Raw genomic sequence first — 24211 nt, forward strand, 5'->3', positions numbered from 1 at the left:
CGGCTTGAAACTGGAAAATGAATGGATGCCCATCAATTGGAGAATGGCTGGGTAAATTGTGGTATATGAATGTTATGGAATATTATTGTTCTGTAAGAAATGACCAGCAGGATGAATACAGAGAGGACTGGCGAGACTTACATGAACTGATGCTAAGTGAAATGAGGACATATTTTGATGGAAGTGGATTTCTTTGACAAAGAGACCTGAGTTTCAATTGATAAATGACGGACAAAAGCAGCTACACCTAAAGAAAGAACACTGGGAAACGAATGTGAACTATCTGCATTTTTGTTTTTCTTCCCAGGGTTATTTATACCTTCTGAATCCAATTCTCCCTATGCAACAAGAGAACTGTTCAGTTCTGCAAACATATATTTTATCTAGGATATACTGCAACATATCCAACATATAAAGGACTGCTTGCCATCTAGGGGAGGGGGTGGAGGGAGGGAGGGGAAAAAAATTGGAACAGAAATGAGTGCAAAGGATAATGTTGTAAAAAAAAAAATTACCCTGGCATGGATTCTGTCAATATAAAGTAATTATTAAATAAAAATTTAAAAAAAAAGAGAGTAAGGACTACATAATTTTTGAATTGTTAACTCAATGCTTAATATATGTTTAGTCTATAATAAGATCTTAATAAATGTTTGTTATTTATGAAAATGGAGATAAAATATTAAAGGACATGGAGTCAGATGAAATGGTCACTGTCTAGGTGACCCTGGGTAAATCATTTTCCATTTGTTGCCGTTTCTACTCAGCTTATGTATGTATCTTCTGATGAAGAAATGAATTCATGGTAAAAGTCAAGAAGGAATTCCAGAAAGTTCTTGCAAAATTAAACACTTTAAAGAATATTATTAATGCTATAAAAAATTACAAAGGGTATCGTTTCAAAGAACCCTGAAAGCTTTGTATGAACTAATAAAGAGTAAAGTTAGAAGAATCAGAAAACAATTATACAATAACAAAATTGTAAATATAAAAAACTTTGAAAAGCCTAGTAACTCTGATCAATACAATTACTAAACAAAATCCCAAAGAATTCATGATGAAACATGTTGCCCATCTCCTGATAGGGAAATATTGGTCTCAGTGCAGATTGTGCAGATCTTTTTTTGACATCCAATGAGGGAATTTGTTTTATTTGACTATACATATTTGAAATAGTTTTTGCTTTCCTTTTCAAATGGAAGGAGGGAGAAGATAGATTTTCATTAGTTGAAAAATAAGTTTTTTTGTTTTTTTTTTATTAAAACTTTTTATTTTAAAAACACATGCATGGAAATTTTTTCAACATTGACCTTTGCAAAACTTTGCGTTCCAAATTTCCTCCTCTGTCCCCCAACCCCCTCCCCTAGATGGCAAGTAATTCCATATATGTTAAACATGTGCAGTTCCTCTATACATATTTCCACAATTATCATGCTGCACAAGAAAAATCAGATCACAAAGGAAAAAAATGAGAAAGAAAACAAAATGCAAGCAAACAACAGCAAAAGGAGGAAAAATACTATGTTGTGTTCTACACTCACAACATAGTTCCCAGTCTTGTCTCTGGGTGTAGATGACTCTCTTCATCACAAGACCATTGGAACTGACCTGAATCATCTCATTGTTGAAAAGAGCCATGTCCATCATTGATCATTGTATAATCTTCTTGTTGCCATATACAAATATCTCCTAGTTCTGCTCACTCCATAGCATCAGTTCATATAAGTCCAGATCTCTCCCAAATAATCCTGCTTATATGCCATAACTTATTCAGCCATTCTCAAACTGATGGGTATCCACTCAATTTCTATTTTTCTTGTCACTACAAAAAAGGGCTTCCACAAACATTTTTGTATCTGTGGGTCCCTTTCCCTCCCTCATGATCTCTTTGGGGTATAAGCCCAGTAGAAACACTGCTGGATCAAAGGATATGCACAGTTTGATAGCCCTTTGAGTATAGTTCCAAATTGCTTTCCAGAATGGTTATATTCATTCACAACTTCACCAACAATACATTAGTGTCCCAATTTTCCCATATCCCCTCCAACATTTGTCATTATCTTTTCCTATCATCTTATGCAATCTGAGATTGTGTAATGATATCTCAGATTTGTCTTAATGTGCATTTCTTTGATCAATAGTGATTTAGAGCACTTTTTCATATTTCTAAAAATGGTTTCATTTTCTTCATATGGAAATTATCTATTCATATCCTTTGACCATTTATAAATTGGAGAATTGCTTGAACTATTATAAATTTGAGTCAATTCTTTATCTATTTTAGAAATGAACCCTTTACTAGAATCCTTGAAAGCAAAAATTCTCCCCAATTTATTGCTTTCCTTCTAATCTTGTCTGCACTAGTTTTGTTTGTATAAAAACTTTTTAACTTAATATAATCAAAATTATCTATTTTGTTTTCAATAATGTACTCCAGTTCTTCTTTGGTCACAAAATACTTCCTTCTCCACAGATCTGAGAGGTAAACTATAAGATTGTGTTTTGTTTTTTTTTTTTAAGACAATCACTTCAACTAACCAAATATAATCTCTTTTAAATTAACAACACACTGGAGTAGCAAGAAACAGTACAATAAGCTCCCCACTGTCAAAATACCTCTCAACACATCTAAAAAATGTGCAAGAGCAAATCCTGATGGCAAAATCCAAGAAAAAGTCACAATTAGTAATTTTTCAAACTAGTTCATCATAAGAAGATAAAGAGGACTGAGGACACTGGAATCAGAATCTGGTCCGGAGTATGACAAATAAAACACTTGAAACCCAAAGAGAAGTTGTGCATCAGGGCAACAGGAGTTCTTAGATCCATTCCATGGCACTCTCAGACAACACTTGGGAAGTGCAAACAAAAATAAGTGACAATTATCAACTTCATTGCTCACTACTCAGTTTTGGATCACAGATTCATAACAGACTGAGCAAAAAGTCTTATACCTAAAAATGACAATCCAAGATAAGAAACAGTTGCAAATCAGAATGAGAATACACAGAAAGGAGTAAATTCAGAAACAAACAACAGTGGTATGATGCAAATGTCTGGATCAGAGCAATTTCTTAGATCCGGCTTCTATCCCATTTTATAGCCTGCAAAAACATAGTCAGACCAGGGATACCAGAACAAAACAGTTTAAAGTGTTGTTATTCTGAGCAGCAGAGAATTCCAACTGACTGATAGTGACTGAGTTAAGAAGCAGAGGTAACAATAATCAGACTTTGACCTATATCAGATCATTCAAAAGCACTAAAACTCTATAGGTCACCAGCCTGAGCTGTCCTTGAGATCCCAGAACACAATAATATTCACTATCTCAAGAAAGCAACTGTAGGATCATTCCAAACTTTCCCTCCAGAAATGCATGGAGTCCATCTCTAATATCATATGTAAAATTAAGACATAGGCTGGAAGAATGACCAAACCAAAACAAAATCATAACATGAAGAAATAAACTTTCATAGTAAAAGAGATGCCAAAGACACAAACCCTAAAGAAAAGAATGACTGTAAACATCTTTAAATAAAGCCACAAAGAAAAATACATCTTGGATGCAAATTCAACTATTCTTAGAAGAGGAAATTATTTTTTAGATTTTTTAAAATTATCAATTAAATGAGCATGCTCAAAACAAAAATGGGGGAAAAAATGAGCCATAAAAGGGACAAAGAATTGGGAGGGAAATAACATTTTGGCACAAGAAAAACTTTTTCCAAGCAACAAACTCCCTGAAAATTAAAATGGACCAACTTATAGTCAATAGTTTTATGATAAAAAATATATATATAAAGTATCTCGTTTTAAAAACTGAACTGAAAAACAGAAAAGAAAAAAAAATAAGAATCAAATCTAAATGCCATAGCCAAAAAAAAAAAAAAAAAAAAGAATCTAGACGTGTTTAAATAAATGTTAAAAACTTCCCAGATCTCTTAAAACTAAAGGGCAAAGTGGAAACATCACTCCTGATCAGTAGGTCATCTCCTGAAATAAATTCCAAAATGAAAATTCTCAGGAACATTATAATTAAGATAGAGAGTTTCATATCAAAGAAAAAATACTACAAGCAGTAATAATAATTAATTTTAGTAATGAGAAGGATTAGTTAGCATCACACTAGATTTGGTAACTTTCATTAAAGGAGAGGAGAGCTTGAAATATGATATTCAAAAAGCTAAAGCATTTGGACTTACAGTCAAGAATAATTTGCTCAGCAAAATTCAGTATAATTTTCCAGGAAGAATGTTTAATGAAATAGAAGAATTCCAAATATTCTTGATGAAAAGACCTAAGCTATGTAGAGACCTTGAAATCGAAATATGTGAGTTGAGAAAAATATGAAAAGGTAAACATGAATGAATGATAATAAAGAACTAAACATGGGTAAACATTGTATATTCTAATATTAGGAGATGACATGTGTCATTCTGAACATTATAATCATTAAGGATCATAGAGGGATTCTGGTTAAACATGAAAGTGGTTCTGTTGCACTTTAAAGATCTTAAAAGAAAAATGGGGAAAAAATGGAAAAGGAATACATTTGAGACAAGGAGAAGAAAATTAGAAAATACTGTCTCATATTGTCTAGACAAAAGAGAGGTTGGAGAATAGCTGGCACTTGAATTTCACTCTCATCTAAACTGATCAAAGGAGTGAGAAATACACTGGATGGCACATGTGCAAAAATATTTGTGGCAGCCCTTTTTGTAGTGGCTAGAAACTGGAAACTGAATGGATGCCTATCAATTGAGAATAACTGAATAAATTATGGTATATGAATGTTATGGAATGTTATTGTTCTATAAGAAATGACCAACAGGATGATTTCAGAGAGGCTTGGAGAAACTTCCATGAATTGATGTTAAGTGAAATAAGCAGAACCAGGAGATCATTATACATTGCAACAAGACTAATGGATGATCAATTCTGATGCACATGGCTCTCTTCAACAATAAGATGATACAAACCAGTTCCAGTTGTTCAATAATGAAGAGAGCCATCTACATCCAGAGAGAGGACTAGAGGAACTGAGTGTGGAACACAACATAGCATTCTCACTCTTTTTGTTATTATTTGCTTGCATTTTGTTTTCCTTCTCAGTTTTTTTTTTCTTTCTAGATCCAATTTTTCTAGTGCAGCAAGATAACTATATAAATATGTATACATATATTGGATTTAATATGTATTTTAACACATTTAACATATATTGGACTACCTGCCATCTCGGGGAGGGAGTGGGAGAAGAAGGGAGAAATTTGGAAGAGAATGTTTTTCAAGGATCAATGTTGAAAAACTATCCATGCATATGTTTTGTAAATAAAAGACTATTTTAAAAAAAGAAAAAAATATACTGGGGGGAGGGGGGGTATACATTTCATTCAAAAGAGAAATTAAAGAGAAAGGAAAAAGACTGAATTAGAGATAGAGTAGAATAGGGAAGGGTTATTTTTAAGCAAAACAGAGATCTTCATTCTAAACTTAGAGTTCTAAGGCTACACAACAATGTTTGTAGCTTTCTAAGATAACAAAGAAGCATGGAAATCTAAAAAGCATTGATCAGTTGAAAAATGGTTAAACAAGTCATGATATATAAATATGATGGATTTTTTTTTTTTTTTGCATTGTGAAATGATGAAAAGGATAGTTTCAGAGAAGGCTGAAAAACATATACGAACTGGTGTAGAGTAAAATGAGCATGGCCACAAAGACAGTTTATACAATTCCAAAAATCTGGTAAGGATAAACGACATTTGAGAACTCTGATCACTGTAATAATCAAGGATCAATGATGGAACATATTCCTCATTCTCCTTATAGAGAGGCAAAAGATTTAAACTAAGAAATGAGACACGCATATTTTTTGATGTGATCAGTGTAGAAATTTGTTTTGCTTGCAACATGTTTGTAACAAGTTTGGGGTGCTTTTCATTATTAATTGGCAGGACAGATTGAGAAAGGAAGGAGAGAAGATAGATTTTTGTTGATTAAAATAACAATAGTTATTTCAAGTTCAATTGAAAGTATTATTTTCTGTATTTTTTTTTTACCCATTCTCTAATTGTTCTGGAAATGTTTAATGTAGGTATAGATGGCATGACTACCAATTTTCAAGCAATACAAAGCTGGGATGGATAAATAAGACACTGGATGACAAAACTTTTAAAAATCCTTCATTTTAAAACAATAGATTATATCTTTTCCCAGATATACTTTTCCCAAGTAAATCATAATATAGAAAATTGTAAAATACTTTAATTTGTTTCAAAAAATCATCAATGCAAGAGAGAGATAAATAAGGTATAACTAGATAACTGGCCTTGTGACAAAGATTTGCTTATTTTAATGGACTCCAGGCTCCAAATGAGTCAACAACATGACAAAGTGGTGGAAAAAGCTAATGTGACCTTGAACTATATTAATAGAAGTGTAGAGTCCAGAATAGAGAAGGTGATAATCCCACTGTACTCTTCTTTGGTCAGATCATATTTGTAATATTGTGTTTACTTCTAAACATCACATTTTACCAAGGATATTAGCAAGCTGGATAACAACCAGAGGAAAAAACCTAAGACCAAGTAGTTGAAAGAGATATTTAACTTAGAGAAAAGAAAACACAGAAGAGGCATGATAGCTGTCTTCAAATACTTGATGAACTGTCATGTGGAGGAAGGATTAGAATGGTTCTGTTTCCATACAGGGTAAAATAAGAAGAAATGAGTAGAAGAATGTCCATCAACTGGAAAACAACTATGAATGGAATGGAATACCATCATGTCCTATGAAATGGCATAAGATAAGGTTTCAGAGAAACTTTTAGATGTTAAGTATTAATTTACACATAGTAAAGGAAATAGCACCAAGAAAACAAGTCATATACTAAGAGCATTGTAAAGATAAGCAATTTTGAAAAACTTAAGAAGGTTAACCAATACAGTGATTAACCCCAATTCCAGAGAACTGAGAATGAAGCATGCTACCAAATCTCTCAATAAACTCAAGATACAGAATGAGACATGCATTTTTGGAAATAATCAATGTAGGAATTAATTTTGCTTGACTATGCAACTTATTAGCAGGGTTTTCTTTTTAAAAAAAAAAGTGAAAGGCTAATAATATTTTTAAAAAGGAATTGTAGAGAAATAGATTTTTACTTGATGTAAGGAAGTATTCTCTAAGAGCTAAAACTACTCAAAAGTGGAATATGTTGCCTTAGGATTTTCCCATAATTCTTAAAAGGTGAAGGAGAAAAGAAGAGATGCCTTCTTTATCATTCCACATCCTCTTGTTGAGAACACAAAGTGGTAATCTATTAATTTGTCCATTATGAATGAAGATTAGATTATTGATGTTTGATGAGATTATAAATATATAACAGCTTTTTTAAAAGAATTATGTCAAAGTAACAAGATATTTATTGAATAAATATTGGTAAGTATATTTGTAAAGCTCATGACAGGAATGTTGTTTAATTAAGAAAAGAAAGGGACATTTCTCTTCAAGATAAGACTTTGTTTCTCTCTGACAAAGTCTCCTAGATTTTACTTTTCAACTACAATTCTTCCTCCATATTGCTGCCAAAATACTCTTTCTAAGATATAGCTCCAGTGGCTCCCTATCACATCTTGCAAAATATTCAAATTCATCAGTTTGATATTTTAAAACCTCCCTAATCTAGGCCTAATTTCACTTTCCAAATATTTTATAAGATTCCCTTTCACTGACTATACATCCCAGGCAGACTGAACTACAAGTTGTTAGACAAACTTTGCAAGTCATCTTTTCTCTGTGAGTTTTCACCTCCACATCTGAAAGATGTTTCCTTCTTATTTTCAGACTGTCAGAATCCTTAGCTTACTTCAAGGTCATGTGCCATCTCCTAATTATCCCAATTTTTAAGACTCTATCTCTAATCAAATTATTTTATACTTATATGTATAAATGTTATATTGAAGCAACCCTTCTCCCCCCAAAATGTCAAAAAATTTTCATTTATTTCTGTGTCTAGTGCATAGCATAATACCTTTCACATATCAGGTACTTGTAAATTTTTGTTAATGATGAAGGATGTTTTGGGAGAGTTGGGAGTATAGCAATTTGCAAAGGCCATGCACTAAGGTATAGAGGAATTGAAATCCATGTACTATACAATAAAAAAATTACAGCTCCTACCTGAGATAATCTCTTTGATACAATATCCTGTCCCAAATCTCTATTATACTTAGCAAGATCACAGATCATTGTAAATGTCTGCAAAGTTATACTGTGGTGAGAGAAACATTAACACTGAATGGGAAAATTTTCCCTCCTATTAGCTCTATGAGAGGAAATAAAAAGAGGAGAAAAGCACTTATATAGCACCTACTATGTGCTAGACACTGTGCTATGCACTTAACAAATATTATTTCATTTGATTCTCACAACAACCTAGGGAGGTGTTAGTATTATCTCCATTTTGCAGATGGGGAAACTGAGGCATTCAGAAATTACATAATATGTCCAGGATTACCCAGTTAGTAAGTGTCTGAGGCTGGATTTTAATTCTGACACTGTCTAATGCTCTATTTACTGAATCACCTATATGTTGCTTTGTGGTTTGCAGAACTAGGGGAAACATGGGAAGTTGTACTAAGAACAATAACATTGTTTAAGGTCAAACATAATGGTCTTCAAAATTGAAAAATTACTAAATTACCTCAGGTACAAACCTGAATGTCATCCATTGCAACAACCTGTGTTCCACTGGAATGGGAATCAAAAGACCAACATTCTATTTGTGATGCTAATTAAATAATGTTTTGAATTTTTACACCTCCAATTTAGTGACCTATAAAATGGGGACAAAAAATTTCTGCCTTATTTATGCCATCATGATATTGTGAGGATCAGAAAAGATAAATGAGAAAGAACTTTAGAAACTATAAACAGAGACATAGATGTTAAGTGTTCTTATCATGACTCTATCACCAAATACTTTACTATAAGACAATTTTCCTCATTCTGACTCACCCCAAGACCAATATAAGTGCCAGACTGTGGAAAAGGATTTTATTTTTGTGTTTATCATTGTGTAGTTCCCATTTCCGTTTCATCTTTAGAGTACTAATCTTGATTCTTCAACTTGTTTGCTGAATTTTTATGTTGCTAACTCAGGAATAAAGGTCTATTCATGAACCTTCCACAGCATCCAATTACTCATTGCACAATATGAAGCTGTTAGTATATCCTTGGGGACATTTTTCTTTTTGAGTATATTGGACTAAAACACACACACACACACACACACACACACACTAAGAATCTTGCATTTATATTAAACCACAGAAATGATTAACACAGAAAATAAGACCTTTACTGATTTTTAATGTAAGAAAATAAATGAATCAATTATAAGATGAGCACAACTTACTAGGTGCTATGAAATAGGAATAGTCTGAAATTTGAAAGAAACTAAAACAGATTAATAGAAATGTATCCTGGGTTTCATGTATCCTGGATTCTGTGGTCCCTTCTGCCCAAAATCACAACTTACGAAAGCTGAAAGAATATGAGAATATGACTGCTTTTATGAGAGATTCTTCAACTAGGTAGTTTACTAGAAAATATTTCTATATTTGCATGCTTTTATTATCTCACTATTGTCAATTCCACCACTAGTAATACAAATCACAAAACATTCATCCTTTCTCTGAGGCTCTTATCCATGTTTTACAATAAACCCTTTATAGGACATTTGCACTGTGTTTGGAGGGTCTTTGTATAGAAGTCTTGACAGTACCCAGTGGAGCTTGAGCACCATCTATTTCTTAGATTCTATTCACATGAATTCTTTAGAATTTTATCACTCTCAGTCATGCAAGATCACTGGAATAATATCAGTACTAAAAGAAAGATCTTTAAAAAAAAATAAATAAATAACCATATGTGGAGTTATGAGTTAGTCACCTCTTTTGGGGAGAAAAAGTGGGATGATGTAACAAAAGTTATTAAACTCATAAAATCTTTGACTCATCAATTCTACTACAGACATGTGATAAGAATAACATATGCGAAAGTCTCTCTGTCATGTAAACTTGGCTGGTTTTTCTTTAAAGAAATTGCATTTTAAAATGCAATGAAATGCATCAAAAAGAGAAAACAGAACAATAATAATAAAAATGACCTAAAAGCTGTGACCAAAAAAAGAATCTTGACACAAATTATAAGAAATAAAGTAAATTGTCCTGATAGAACATGAAGAGAAAGTAGAAGCAGAAAAAAATCTACCAATCACCACCTCAAAGAGATCCTACAAGGAAAACATATAGGAACATTATTGCTAAATTTCAAAAACCCCAGATTAAAGAGAAAATTTTATAAGAAACCAAAAAAAAATTAAAATATGCTAAAGTTACAATTAGAATTATACAGGATTTATATGTAGCTACAATAAAAGACCACAGGTCCTGGAATATTATATAATAACAATCAAAAGAACTAGGCCTGCAGCCAAAAATAGCATACCCAGCAAAACAAAATATAATACTGAATGAAAAAAAAAAAATGGACATTCAATTAACTTGAAGATTTTCAAGATTTTGTCTCAAACAAACCTAAATTCAATAGAAAATTTAATATATAAGAGCCAACATTAAAGACTAATTTCAAAGTACTTAACAAGGACAAAGTACTTAACAAGGTGAAAACATAAAACATACAGCTAACATTGACATCTATAACTAGGTAGCTCAAAAGAAAGATTGGTTCAGAACTGAATATGATCTAAATCTAAAAAGCAAAATTGTCTAGAAAAAGGTAAAAATAGCTATTATGCTATTCAAATGAGGTTCAAAGGAAGAAATAGCAGCATTAGGTGGGGGAGGAGAACTGGCAGTTCTGAAAACCTACTCACATCAGGAATAGGTTACACAGGGAACAATACATGGGGAAGGGATGGAAAGGGGTGTGAATGTGTGTACCAAGAAAGGTGTAGCACCCTTCAAAATATATGAAGAAATAAGGGGAAAGGAATAGGATAAGGTGGGATACAATAGAGTGTGTAGATTAGTAGGAGTGGGACAAAGTATGCATGTTAATAGAGAAGAGATAAAAAAGGAGGGAAAGATTGGCACAGGAAAAAGTGGGATACAAAAGGATCTTTAGAATAATGGGAGTTGAATAAGGTATGTAGATTAATGGAATTGTAATAAAGAGTGAAGGCAGGAGATAAGACTGGGATCCACAGGTAAAGGTAGGTTAAGTAATAACACAAGTTAAGGAGTAGAACTAAAGTAGAAGAGTTATCAGGCATAGGAAATATAGGACACACACAAACACAATAACAATCAGGAATAGAGTTTATTAGAAGAAAAAAAAAAAAAAAGTAGGCCTAGTAATTACTGATCTCATACAAAGACAAACAAAGATTCAATCAAGAAATAAATCTATATTATATTTCAGCCATTATTAGTATTGTTTTAGATGCTTATCTATATATGTATATTCATTTGTGAACACATATATATGTGTATATGTGTATACGTATGTATGTGTGTATATATCTATATCTATACCTATATCTATATCTATATCTATATATCTATATATATATATGTATATATATATGGGAAGGGTAGGTGTGAATATATATGTGTACATATATGTTTGTATAAATATATGTATGTGTGTGTGTGTGTGTGTGTGTGTGTGTGTGTGCTTAATTGTAACCTGCTTTGGGAGGTGGAGGAAATAGAAGGGGGAAAAAAGAGACCAAAAGAATAACTTACACAGAAACAAAAAACAAAAAAAGAATTATAATGAATATAATATCTTCTATTATTATATATGCTTTCTTGAAATGAACATTTATTGTTACATTTTGAATTCTCCCTAATATTCTGCTGGGCACATGACTTTTTTATTTTATTTTATTTTCCTATCGTGTTCTTTCTTATTTTGCATTTAGTTTTAAATAAATTTTAAAATAAAATAAAATGTAATGAAATTGGTTTTCAGATTTAACTGGGGCTATGGCTCAGGCTTCTGACATAATTTTTTAGTGGTCTAAATATAATTAGAAGAAATCAGGAACTAAAGCATAAAGCATAGAGGCAGGGAAGCTGTGCTCAAGTAAATCAACACTGCATCCTCTGACTAAATAAACTTTCTTTCATTAACTATCCATGTATTTCACTACATTCCAGTACTGAACTAAACTATTGGAGCAGCCTAAATCAGGTCTGGTTACAGGGGAGTATATAAGCCATAAAATCCAGCATAGTCAAAGGCAGAAAAACTCCATTTATATAAATATTTCAATATAACATTTCCAAGTAATATTTTAAATAATTTTGAATATAATATTAAAAATATTATTCTGATATTAAAAAACTTTTGGGTGGGTAGGAAGGAAGTAGGTACTGATTAATTAGAGGCATGCTAAACAAAACATGTTTTATGAATATAATGAACTTCAGTAAGAAATTATGAATATGAAAAATTGGGAAGCATCTATATGAACTAATTCAGAATAAATTAAGCAGATCCAGCACAATTGTGATGCACAATAATTACAAAGATGTAAATAAAAATTACATTGAAAGGACCAATTTTGGGGAAGAGATGATGAAATGCATTTCCTTCCTGACAAATCAGTGACTCACTACAGAAAGGTTAATTATGTTGGCAGATGTGAATATTGTGCTATTTTTGCTAAACTGCTTTTTCTATATTACAAGGGAGAATGCAATTGGGAAATAGTATTTCAACAAGGGAAAGTCATATAAAAAACAAAAAGCATAAATAAAAGTTTAGAATAAACACAAATAAATAAAAGGGAAGCAGGAATTCTCAGAAGAGAAAGCTTTACTGAAGACAAGAGATAATCTCATTCACAGCTTTGCCTAAGGCTAGTCTTATTCCATAGAAGATTCACCCAGTTCATAAAGAGTCTCTCCACATCCTGAACTACTACCTATTGACAACACATTAACAGTCTGATGAGATACTAGATAAAGAGTTTTAAATAGGCAACTTTGGGGACATCATTTTTTTCTATCAAAGTCAACAGATTCAAGTCAATAAATAAGCATAAGCACCTACTATACTGTTGTCTCCTATGTTGGAGAGGTATAAATATGAATAATCTACCTTCAAGGACTTTAGTTAGATAAGACAAATATGCACATAGCTGCAGAATATCCTAATTACAAGAAAAAATAAAATGTTAAGAAAAAAGGAAAATTGAGCACATTCCTATCATCCTGGAAGTAGCATTTAAAGCTCAGTTGTGAAGGATAGATAGAATCTTAACCTATAAAAGTGAAAAGGAGTTATTCCAGCTGGAAAGAATACCAGGATCAAAGGCACAAAGACAACAAAATGTGTTAGTGCTTTATACAAAAATGTTCATTAAAACTGAGAAATAGTTGCCTAAATTTGCAAGTACCAGCAATGTTGTGAACATACTAATATGCTGTTTCTGTAGCCATGAATTGATCTAATCAGCTTTAAAAGTAATATTTAATCATGTGAGGAAAAGATGAGCAAAATATCCCCCTTCACCAAGATATTTCGTTGATAGGTATATAGCCCAAAAGGAGTCAGTAACTAAAAAATATCCTCCATACAGGAAAATATGTAGATCAATGTTATTTATAGTTCAAAAAAAAAAATGAAAACAGAAAAGCTATGTCAATTGAGGAATAACTAAATAAGTTTGGGACATCCAAATGTAATGGTCTTGCTAAAAACAACAAATATGATAAATATAAAGAACATGAAAAAAGTTACACAAACTGATACAAAGTAAAACAAACCATAAAAACAATATACACAAAATTGAATCCATTTTTTGTGAGATCTCTGTTCTTCTCTTCTCTTAATCTCTAAGCCACTTAGAGTCACCCCCCACTCCTTCCATTTTCCCACTTAGTTTTTGATAATGCTGTGGCCTTTCTCTTTGTTAAAGTCTTCATGTAACTTTAATCTGATATCTTCCCATCATCCTGGGTCTCTTGAACTTTCTCCCTTTTTTTGGTTTCTTTCCTATTGCATGCAATAAAAATATGGCCAAGTCTCTCCCATCAAAAAAGGAAAAAAAGAAAAAGAAAAAGATCAAACTTTAGTAGATCCCCCTAGTCCTTCAAGCTATTGTCTTACATCTCTCCAAGCTGTTTCAACCAAACTTTTAGAAAAAGCTATCTACATCCACTCCTCACACATTCTCTCCTCTCACTTCCCAGTCTTTTACAATCTGGCATATTTCATCATTAGTCTTTTTGAACTTTGGTCACTGCAATGATTTCTTAACTGTCAAATCTAATGGTCTTTTTCTCAAACTGTGTTGGATTTGATACTATTAGCCACCTTCTGCTGGATATCTACTGCTCTCTAAACTTCTAAACTTTTGTAACACTACTCTCTGATTTCTACTCTTCCTTCTGATGTCCTTTGCTGGTTTATCATCTATACCATGCCTCCTAATAGCTGCTGTTACCAAAGAGTGTCTATTTCCTTATTCTCTGTCTTTGTCTGTCTACTCCTCTGTCTTAGTTTTTAAATTTTCTGTCTGTATGTCTCTCTCTGTGCATCTGTCTCTATCTCTCTATCTCTGTCTTTTTCTCTCTATCTCTCTGTCTCTATTTTTCCATCTCTCTCCCTCTCTCCCTCTCTCTTCCTCCCTCCTCTCTCTCTTTCCCTCTCTCCCTTCCTCCCTCTTTTCTTTCCTCTCCTCCCTCTCCTTCCCCCAGTCTCTCTTTCTCTCTCTCTCTCTCTGTCTCCCCCACCTCTTTTCCTTGCACCATCCCTTTTCTTTTCTCAGGTCCATCATAGACCTCCCTCCATCAGCTATCATGGGTTTAATACTCATTCCTCTGCCAGTGACTTAAAAATCTATTGAGAAAAGAGCAATATTCAGCCCCCACACATTTTGACATTCAAAATCAATGGCCCCCAAAACATCTCAAAATCAACATGTCCAAAATGTAACTCATTTTATCTCCCCAAAGTCCTTCCTCTTCCAAATATACAAATGTGTGTGTGTATGTGTGTATACAGAGAGAGATGTTTGTATGTATGTGTAAAATTATTCTACACACACTACTATTTATCAGCTACTTCTCTGGATGCAAATAGTGTCTTTCTTCATATGTCCTTTATAATTAATTTATATATTTAAAATAGTCAAAATTATTCATTTGCTCAAAGTCATTCTTAAAACAATATTACTAAATCCAATGTTCTCTTGTTTCTTCTCAATTCGCCCTTCATTATTTTGTTCAAATATTTCCATGTTTTTCTAAAACTATTGAGCTCATCATTTCTTATACCACAGTTGTATATATCACATCTTATACATATACCACAACTTATACAGTCATTCCCCAGTTGATGGGCATCCCTGCAGTTCTTTCCTGTTCTTTACCACTATAAAGAGAGCTGTTGTAGACATTTTAGAACATACAGGTTCTTTTCCTTTTTCCCTAATCAGTTTTGGAAATAGACCTAGAAGAGGCATTGCCGAGTCAAAGGGTATAGGCAGTTTAATAACCCTTTGTTATTCCACAATTCCAGATTGTTCTTCAAAATTGTTGGATCACATCTGTACTCAGAGGACTATGGGAACTGGGTGTGAATCACAATATAATATTTTCATTTTTTGTTGTTGTTTGCTTGCATTTTGTTTTCTTTCTCATTTTTTCCTTTTTGATCTGATTTTTCTTGTGCAGCATGATAATTGTGGAAATATCTATAGAAGAATTGCACATGTTAACATATATTGTATTACTTGCCATCTATGGGAGGGATGGGGGAAAGGGAGGGGGAAAAAATCTGGAACACAAGGTTTTGCGAGAGTAAATGTTGAAAATTATCTACGTGTATGTTTTGAAAATAAAAAACTTTAATAATAAAAATCTTTAAAAGAAACCTTAAAAAGCTGTTAAATCAGGACCTAATATAAATAAATTTATAAATAAATCAGCATCTAATATACTGCTGGCATATAGCAGGCACATAATCAATACTTGTAGACTGATTGACTGAGTGAGTAAATGAATTAATAAATGATAACAGTAATATAACTAAAAACAATAGAAAAAAGTAAATTGAAGTCTGTGAAATTATAATATTCAATTTGGCCCCAAAGAAAAATTTGAGAAAGCATCTCCCCACTTTTTTGCAGAAATAGATTATGCATATATCATTTTTTTTTAATGTATTTGATTGAAATGAGCAAAGCACTCTTGCCTGAGTTGCCAATTGTGGTCTTTTAGCCAACCATCAAACAGTGCCTGGAGCTACTCATAGCTGTTAAGTACTTAGGGAACCAAAAAATGACTGAGCCTTTGGTCCTCTAATCAATTAAGTTTCAAGGATGATATCAATATCTTTTAGGGAAAAACTAGACTAACTTGAAGAGAGGAAGATGTTAGTTTACATAACCACCCACCCTTCCACTTCTGTAGTAATGCTATAAAAATAATAGAAAGGGAGGGCAGAATATGGCAAAATTTACATAGGTTTTAGAATGTTTATAAGGCTTAACTTAATTATTACTCACGTAATGTGAGCTTATATACTACTGGAAGAAATTGATTGGATAAACCTATATATTCCCATTACAAATGAAATGAGAAAAAAAGAAAGAAGTTTCATTTAATGAAAGGATAGTTCATAACTCATCTTTGAAGAAGCAAATAAAAGAGAGAAGTCTGAGCAAATAAAGAGAAAGGCAGTATGGTACAGTTGGAAGAATGCCAGACAGAGAGTCAAAGGACCGAATTTTTAAAATTTCCTGTATCACTTGCTACGGCAAGTTTCTTAACCTCACTGGGCCTCCATTTTCATATCTGAAAAATAAGGAAGTAGGATTCAGTAGTTTCTAAGTTTACTTCCAGCTCAGATTCTATGATTCATGTACTGATCTTTGATGGCTCAGGGTGCTTTCTTCAGAATTGCTTTTCTCATATGCTTAAAGGCAAAAAGAAATGTAATTTCATTAAACATTTAATTATCTCATATTACCATATTTATGATATATACTTGGGAAAAAACTACTATGAAAACTAGGCATTTTAAAAAATATATTCACCATAGGGTGGCTGATTTTTAAAATGTATTACTTTACAAAGCTGGGAAGCAATTTTTGCAGCCAGTATTTCTCATAAAGGTTTCGTTTGTCAAATATATAGAGAACTGAATCAAATGTTTAAGAATTCAACTCATTCCCCAATTAATAAATGATCAAAAGATATAAACACACAGTTTTCAGATGAAGAAATTAAAACTATCTGTAGTCATATGGGAGAAGGGGAATGCTCCGAACTCATTAATTCATTAGAGAAATGCAAATTAAAACAATTCATAACTTTAAGATTGGCCAATATAAAAAGGGAAATATGGGAAAATAGGGACACTAATCCATTATTGGTGGAGCTGTGAGCTGATCCAAGCACTCTGGAGAGTGTTCAAGGGGTTATGTGCACACAATTTGATCCAACAATACCACTGCTAGATCTCTATCCCAAAGAAATCATGAAAAAGGGGAAAGAACCCACGTGTATAAAAATATTGATAGAGTTTTTTGTGGCAAAGAATTGCAAATTGAGGGGATATCCATCAACTGGGAAGTGCCTAAATAAGTTGTGATATATGAATGTAATGGAATATTGTTGTGCCATGAGAAATGATGAGCAGGCAGATTTTGGAAAAACCTAGAAAGACTTACATGAACTGATATTGAGTGAAGTGAACAGAATGAAAGAACATTATACACAATAACAGCAACAATGTGTGATGATCAACTATGACAGACTTAGCTCTCCTCAGCAATACAATCATCCAAGACAATTCTAAAAGATTCATGAAAGAAAATGCTTTCCACATCCAGAAAAAGAATTATGGAACCTGAATGTAGACTGAAGCACACTATTTTTCACCCTTTTTTGTTTTTTTGTCTTTTTCTTTCTCATAATTTTCACTTTTTGACCTGAGTCTTCTTTCACAACGTAACTAATGTGGAAATGTGTCTAACATGATTGGATATGTATAATCTACATTAGATTATTGGCTATCTCGAGGAGTGGGGAGGAAAAGAAGAAGAGAGAAAAATAGGAATTCAAAAATCTTATTAAAGTAAATGTTGAAAACTGTCTTTATGTGTAATTGGAAAAAATAAAATGCCATTAACTAGAAACAAAAGTAAATAAATAAATAAAATGGAGAAAATGAGTATTTGAGTGTGTGTATGTATACATACATGTATACATATCTTGAAAATTGTTATTTTAAGCTACTATTTTTGAAATAGTCTGAACTAAAATAATAAATTATTTTTAAATGCATATCAATGACTTACATTAAGTTTCATGGCTTTTAACTCATTTTTCAATTCATTTAAATTTTTTTAAACTTAAACAGTTTATCACTCTCAATTCACCCCTCTCACTCAGTTCATTTAAAATTCTTAAGAAGAATATTAGGTCTTTTGTTACTGCCATAGAGAAAATGGTGAGGATGGATTGATGAAAATAAATTGGTGAATCTTAGCCAGAATGGAAAATTTTGTTCCTATTTTGGAGTAGTTAAAAAAATTTAAGGAAAATATTGATTCTCCCCCAAACTTTGCCTTCCTCTTACCCCCAAATTACTTATCAACTATGTATCTCACCTTTATTCCTTTCTACCAATCTTTTCCCTCTTGTAAGCAGAAGAAATGTCTGGATTACAGCCTTCTAATGAAATTACTTTGGGAGAGGTCTGGAAATAATGTGCTTTTCCAGTTTCCCAAAAGCATCTCCAGAGTAAGAACTATATTTCAGTTTAATCACATAATTCCCTGTAATGGAGGAATCTGTTTGAAACAATGAAATAATTAGGAAAGTGGGAGGTTTTCTTCACTTTGAGAAGTGGATTTTTTATTTAAGTTTAAGAATTTAAGGGGCAGCTAGATGGTGCAGTGGATAGAGCACCAGCCCTGAAGTCAGGAGGACCTGAGTTCAAATCTGGTCTCAGACACTGTCTAGCTGTGTGACCCTGGGCAAGTCACTTAACCCCAATTGCCTCAGGAAAAAAAAAAAAAAAGAATTTAAGATTATTTTTTATCTCTGCTTAGATGTGAAACAATAGAACTTTCCTTGGACATTAGTCTAAGGATCATTCCACTCTGTGTGTGTGTGTGTGTGTGTGTGTGTGTGTGTGTGTGTGTGTGACTGTCTTTGTCTTGGTGTGTGTTTATATTTCTTTTTCTCTGTATGTCTGTCTCTCTCCAAGTGTATGTATCTGTGTCTTGCACACACACTCCCTGTGTATACAACTAAAACTGTAACTTGTTCAGACTCAACTAAAACATTACCTGAGCAGTGGGGACCTAATGAAAATAATGATAATAAATCACATTTCTACAGCACTTTAAGGTTTATAAAATACTTTATATATATTATATCATTTGACTTAGAAATATCGCTTTCATCATTCATAAACTAACAAATTTCATAAAATTGAATCTGACAGGCAAACTGAGTTTTTTTTCCCTTTCTTTTTAAATGTTTTTGTTAACTATTTCTATTTTATTTTCTCCTCTCTTTTTTCATTCTTCTTCCTTTTCTCTGATTTTTCCTTTATTCAATATTTTACATTTAAGAAGTGAAGATGCTTTTTGTGTTCCACTTTTTGTAACTTAAAAATATATTAAAACTTTAAATATAATTTTCATTTCTCTGTATGTTCTACCTAGTTGTTAAAAATATGAATAAAGTAATAAAATCACATAAAAATATTAATAGAGTTTTTTTGTGGCAAAGAATTGCAAATTGAGGAGATAGCCATCAACTGGGAAATGCCTGAGTAAGTTGTGGCATATGAATGTGATGGAATACTGTTGTGCCATGAGAAATGATGAGCATTAGTGTGCTCATTAGAGAAAAGAATGTCATGTGAGATTTTAGGGATACAGAAGGCCAGATTTAAAAGGGAGAGAGAGAAAGCAAACACAAAAAAGAGAGGGATAGTGGAAAGAAAGTTATTTTTTCCCCCAAGAAATAAAAATGCTCTTAATTAAAAACAAGTCATACAAAATTTTTGGATTCATTGTATGTACTCTATTGTAAATCTGTGAATTTGAAAAACTCACCAAGGAAATGTAAGAATAAGGCGAATAGAAGCAGAGACAAAGTTTGGAAACTGTAATTGTTCCTAAAATATGTAATTGTTTTTTTTTTCTTTTAAGAAATATTAGTATTTTTAGGTCATTAGCATCTTGGGATTGGACTTTGAGAAGTTTAAAAGAAATGCAGCAGTGATACAAAACATAGAGAACATAGAGGAAAATGATGCTGAACCTCTGATTTCACCCACAAAGGAGCCTCCTGGTGAAGTATTCTTTCTATCTCTGAAAAATGATAACTGTTCTACCTCTTATACCTAGAGAATTGTTTGGGGATTTTGAGAGGTTAAGTGACTTGTCCGAGGACATATAAACAATAAGAAAAGAATTTGAACTCAATTGTTACTGACTTCCAGGTCAGTTCTTCATTTACAAGCTCTCTATCCACTCTATTACAATGTCACTCATAGGCATAAGCATATACTCAATAGAAATTTTTTAAAATAACATATAGAAAGGTCATATGTCTACTGAGAGACATGCTTGACTGGGAAGCATTTGATTCTGTTCTAAATCCAGCTCTGTTAGGGTAAAGATAGATGATCTGAGATAAGTCTCATCTCTCTGTTCCTAAGTATCCATCTGATAAATGAGGATGGCAATATTTCTTTAGGAATTTTTTTTCTGAAGATGAAAGAAAGATGAAATATTTTAAACTCCTTGGAAGAAGGGTGACTGGTTCATTGAATAGTATTGTTTTGTTATTATTTGTACTTTTTACCTTTTAATAAACCGTATGACATAATATAATTTTCTTCAGCAATTGGAACTGAATCAATAGACAAATGCATCGTATATATGTTCATTTATAAAGAATCAGATTTCATTACCAAGTTGCTTATGGACTCTCCTTTTCTGAAAAGGGCAGTTGATGATTTTTTCTGGAATGATTTAAGTATAGACATAAGGTTGGGTCTGATGACTTTTCTTGGTTCTTTTCAACTCTTTGATACAATGTGTGAAAAATCTACTTTCACCATTGTGGAAAAAACTAGTTATGAGCACTGCTGAATCCAGATGGCAGATGAGATATTCTACATGCCCAGAATATTTATTTCCATGCAGGACTGGGTGTTACTGAATGAGAAAAATCTGAAGAAAAAGCTGAGGCTTCTTTTGTCAGGCTTCACAGCAATGGACTGATTTTATCTTAAAGTGAATAGCTGGATTTCCAATTTTTTCTCTACCTGAGTCACACTCTGAAGTAGAATTGTATTCATGGGTTTACATCCAATGCAAACTAATTGCAACAAAGGCATAATGACATTAGTTTACCATGTTATAGAAAGAAAAATATTAGGGAGGGAGTTCCTAATTTCCTTTCCTCATAGTACACTAGAGAATGACATCCTTATATGTGTCCTATTCCCCTCCTTGCACAAAAATTGAACTCCCAAAATTATGTTGATAATATATGACATATTTTGATACCACTCAAGAGTTCAGCAACAATGCCAATAAGGTGCTGTTCTTGATCCATTGAGATGATACCGATTTTTGCAACAAAGTAACTTTCAGCTCCACCATGAGGTACTTGGAATCATAAATTTTGCTCTGTGCTTTTCTCAGACCGCTTTCTTATTCCCATCATATCCTTTTTACCAAGACATACTGAAAGTTGTTTAAATTACAAAATTACCCTGTATTAGGGTGGAGATCACAGAGAATATATGTGTGTGACATTACAAGTTAAATTGCATTATTCACTTTAATTTGGCACAGTTTAATTTAATTAACAAGCTTTTAACGAACTATTACTCAGCTAGTTCACTGACAATGACCACCAGACATTGTACTTTACCTGTTGCAATAAGTAAGAGAGAAAGAGAAGCATGCTCATAGTTCTGCCAACAAGTAATTTTATAGTGACATAATCCAAGTAATAGTGAAGCACTTCTCCAAAGGCTTTAAAATTCAATCACCAAGTCACCCTTTCTTGATGACTTTTAGGTCCACCATTGATTCTAGGTCAAAATTTCCACTTTCACCCAAATTCTGATCCAGTGTTTCTTTTCTTACATGAATAGCAAAGGAAGTAAGTTTTTTTTTCTTTTGCAGGTTTTTTGGCTCTTACTCTAAAATTCCAGATAGTTCCAAAAAGATTTAAAATTTTAATATTTCTTTGGCCTCCTGACTGACAAAAATATTCCTGAACTCTTCTTTCTTTTTTATAATGTAAACTATCTGAGATACATAAATCGTCAAGAGAATTTTCTTTGTTCTTGCCCACTCAAACTTTTCCTATAATCTGACCTTAAAAACATGTTTATCTTCCAAAATTCACCCATGCTATTTCTTCTGATTTTCCAGTTTCTTCATACTTGTTGAACAATTTCTTTTTTTTAAGTTCTATATTTCCTTTTATGATTAAACACTTTCTCAAAGAAAATGATCTTCTAGAACTCATTCTGATCATTATTTGAATATGCCTTCATTTTTTCTTTATCTCCATTCTCCCAAACAAAATATGACTATTTCCCATCCTGATCTTTGATAATATAGATTCCTGCCATCGCTCTTGGACTTAACTAGATACCATCATTTCTCCATGTGATTGATTCATGTGATTTTGTTTGATAATCTTTCCATTGAAGTTATACACATCTTCTGATTCATTTAATGTGTATGATATTAAGAAAATATCTAGGTTATCTCTTTTATTCCTTACTCTCACTGTGGAATTGGTCTTTTTTCTTCCCTTCCCTTCCCTGGCCATACTTTAGCAATATGGTATAATGGTTAAAGAACTGATTTCAGAATTCAGAAGATTTGGACTTTGATTCTTGCTTCTGACAGTGTTACCCTAGATATGTCACTTAATCTCTCCACAAGCCAAGCAACTTTCTAAAACTAAGTTGCTAAGCAGATGCCAAACTGTGTTGGTAGAGGATATCTCTTCACAGGTAAAATCACAAGTCCAGTCAAAATAAAACAAAAACAAAATAACAAAGAAATTCTTTATACCACTTTCAAGCAAGTTATTATTGAATATATGCTTCTGCTTAATTGTGTAATCTTGAAAGCATGGATTTTCATGGATTTCCAACAACATAGTTTCACCAGAAAAAAAAACTGGTTGATGTTTTGTTTGTTTTTTAAGAGGCAACCTGGGAATATTGAAAGTATTCCACAATATCCCAAGTAAAATCCAATTCAATTCTCAATGACTACTCAATATAAAACCATGTCATTCATCCCCAGTGACTTCTGAATCCTAAACCCAATTCATGGCCCATTTTATAGTATCTATCATTTGATTATTGCACTGATAAATTAAATCAATAAGCTGCCAATCCAAATATATGTCATAGTTTGGTCAATTTAGATTATTCATCCACTTAGAATTTTGTTTTTCCTGGATGTATTACTTGTTTTCTATACTCCTCCATAATGTTTTGCAAATGAACTTGCATTCCAAATTTTAGATTAATTTGTCTATTATGCGTCTCCCCTTGACAATAGCAGCTGTTTGTAAACTTGAATAGTTTCTGGATTTTTTTGGCATGATCATTGTGATACTTGTTTTATTAACATTCTTTAAAGTTATGAATAAAGATGTTGTGGACAAGGCTTAAAGTCAAAGTATATAGTCTTTAAATTTGGGTTAATGATTGGTAAGTAATGGAAATTTATAAGCATATAGACAATCATTTACAATTTTTTTTCCATTTGGTTGATTTTCAAAATTATGTCTTAAGTTTTTTCCTATATACAAAATGTTGTAAAAGTCACTACAATTTTAAATTAGAAACCTATATAATGATTTTTAAGCTTAAAACTGCACTGGGTATTTTGGGAAATCTTGAATTTGAATAAATGTGCTTGACAATGAGAATCAAAATAAAAAATTTTATTCAAAAATAAATGTTGATGATCAGAAAATGTCTTTGTTTTTATGTTTCCTATATTTTCAGAGGAAAGAACTGGTTTCAATAATTTGGAATAGATTTCCTATCATTGTTCAACTGTATCAATTGAATCCAACTCTTCATAACCCCATTTGGGGTTTTCTTAGCAAAGATACTGAAATGGTTTCCATTATTTCTCCAGCTCATTTTA

Source organism: Antechinus flavipes, chromosome 6 (assembly GCF_016432865.1).
Source record: "Antechinus flavipes isolate AdamAnt ecotype Samford, QLD, Australia chromosome 6, AdamAnt_v2, whole genome shotgun sequence".
Classification (NCBI taxonomy): Eukaryota; Metazoa; Chordata; class Mammalia; order Dasyuromorphia; family Dasyuridae; genus Antechinus; species Antechinus flavipes.